Source organism: Sinocyclocheilus rhinocerous, unplaced genomic scaffold (genome assembly GCF_001515625.1).
Source record: "Sinocyclocheilus rhinocerous isolate Xijiao unplaced genomic scaffold, SAMN03320098_v1.1 scaffold303, whole genome shotgun sequence".
In the NCBI taxonomy this organism is placed as follows: Eukaryota; Metazoa; Chordata; class Actinopteri; order Cypriniformes; family Cyprinidae; genus Sinocyclocheilus; species Sinocyclocheilus rhinocerous.
The window spans coordinates 1,257,674-1,259,698 of record NW_015656152.1 but is presented as its reverse complement, the minus strand read 5'-3'; the positions used below and the strand labels follow the sequence as shown (position 1 = coordinate 1,259,698).

At 36.2% G+C, this 2,025-nt stretch overlaps 1 long non-coding RNA gene across 1 annotated transcript in view; it reads right to left on the bottom strand.

Moving 5' to 3' along the window:
• Positions 1 to 1,229, bottom strand: part of LOC107719442 (uncharacterized) — an 11,778-nt gene extending 10,549 nt beyond the window's left edge. The window contains exon 1 of the long non-coding RNA XR_001637517.1: positions 1,128 to 1,229. This is a non-coding gene — a long non-coding RNA (uncharacterized LOC107719442). The remainder of the gene's footprint in view (positions 1 to 1,127) is intronic.
• Between the last annotated feature and the right edge of the window lie 796 nt (positions 1,230 to 2,025).

Below are 2,025 nucleotides of genomic sequence, written 5' to 3'. Positions count from 1 at the left end.
ACTCCTAACATTCAAATGCAAATGTTTATTTTAATAAACACACGACTAATATTCATTTATTTATTCACAATCTCCTCATCACAGGCAGGCACAGCACTCAATTCATTATGTGGTCGGTGTTTGTGTGTCCTGTCTGCGTCACTCATAGCACGTGCCTATATCGTGCACTATACTGAAAATTTTTTATATCGTTATCGAAGAAGGTGTACCGTCGATAAATATCAATACCATTTTATCGCCCAGGCCTAGCTGAGAGGGGATGGGGAGGTTAATGTTTTTGATTAGAGATTACAAGTGCAAATGAATTAAAAATAATAATAATAATGATGTGCACGGATAAATCATTTATAATAAATACTTAAACACTGTGTTAAAAATAGAATTGTCATTTTGATTTCATTGTGACTTGGTGTGGTGGATGCTAATACAGTTATCGTTACACCGTTCTAATGCCTCAAAGTTTTAAAAATCGTTCTAATTCTATAAGAACAGTTAACTGGTTTTTGGCATATTGATAACCATTTGTATAACCAGTTTTACTACAAATTATACTATGGCTAAACTCTGGTAAGTGTAGCAAAGCCATGGTTAATTTGTGGTTACCATGGTTTAACTATAGCAAGTAACGTTAACCATGTTTTTTTTGTTTTTTTTTGTAGTTAAAGCATGGTTCATTTTCGTAAGGGAAGTTCACGCCACAACTAGGCTAGCAATTACGACACAGATTAACGATATCGTTGGAATCACTTTCAGAACGATTTTTTTTCCAGGTATGAACGATTAAAGACATTGACAGCCAAACAGAATCCACTTGACTTTAAAGAGCGCGAGAATTTAAAGCTGCAAACGACAAAACGGTAGCGTGCTTAAGATAAACAAAACGTTATGGTGCGTTGGTGTGAACGCTATCGTTCTGTATGTGAACAGGCTTTGAGGTTTCGGCTGCGACAGAATCTCTTGAGTGTTTTTTCATTCAAGCATGTTCTCATATGCAGTGTACAACTGTCTCTTGTCAACTCTCTTTGTGGTTTTTCGCCATTGTGATGCTAACAGCTTTATATGCACTTTGGGAGTGATTACATATCAGTTTATGCCCCGAGAAAAGTCAAAAGTTGGAAAACACTCACCACTCTCTTATCAGCACATGATTTAGGAGGTTTCTTCAAGTCAAGACGCAAAGTTCACACTGTAGAGCATTGCTTTGCCATGCCTGCCACCTAGTGGGAGCCTCAATCCAATCACTTTAACTCTATGGCCAGGCTGACTGGCCTCCATAATGTCTGAATTAAATGCTGCTGGGGAGGAAGTGAACACTGCTCTTTCATCGGCCCCACGCTCTGCCTCTGTGGATTAATACTTCCGAGCCTCTGGATACAATCCACATCAAACCTCTGACAGTTTAGAGCAACAATGAGCTAAAATAAAACTTTGATGTGCTGTGAAAATCATTTGACATTTATTCCTACAAGCGGAATGGGGAGTAGCAATGATGAATTCACTCTTGGGAAATGAGGGGAAATCCTTAATAGTACTTCCTGAATTATTCATTATATAAGATAGATAGATAGATAGATAATTTTACATACACTTTGAAGTATCTGCAAAATGTTGTTTATTTTACCAAAATACGAGGAATCATACAAAATGCATGTTATTTTTTATTTAGTCCCTCAGCTGTCTTCAGTGTCAAAAAGTTAGATCTCAAAATCATACAGTCATTGTTGGAAAGGGTTCAAATAGCCTACTCAAAAGATGCTGGAAAACCAAAGAATTTGTGGGAGCTGAAGGATTTTTCTGAAGAACAGCGGGAAGTTCAACTCTTCAGGACAAACAAGGGACTCATGAACAAACTATAAAAAAAAACAGCTGTGGATCATTCAGGTAACAACACAGTATTAAGAATCAAGTGTATGTAAACTTTTGAATGTGGTCATTTTTATAAATTCAGCTATTATTTTCTCTTGTTTCTCTACTGTTTTAAGACTTTTTTTAAATACTTTTTGCAAAAAATGCATTAAATGAATT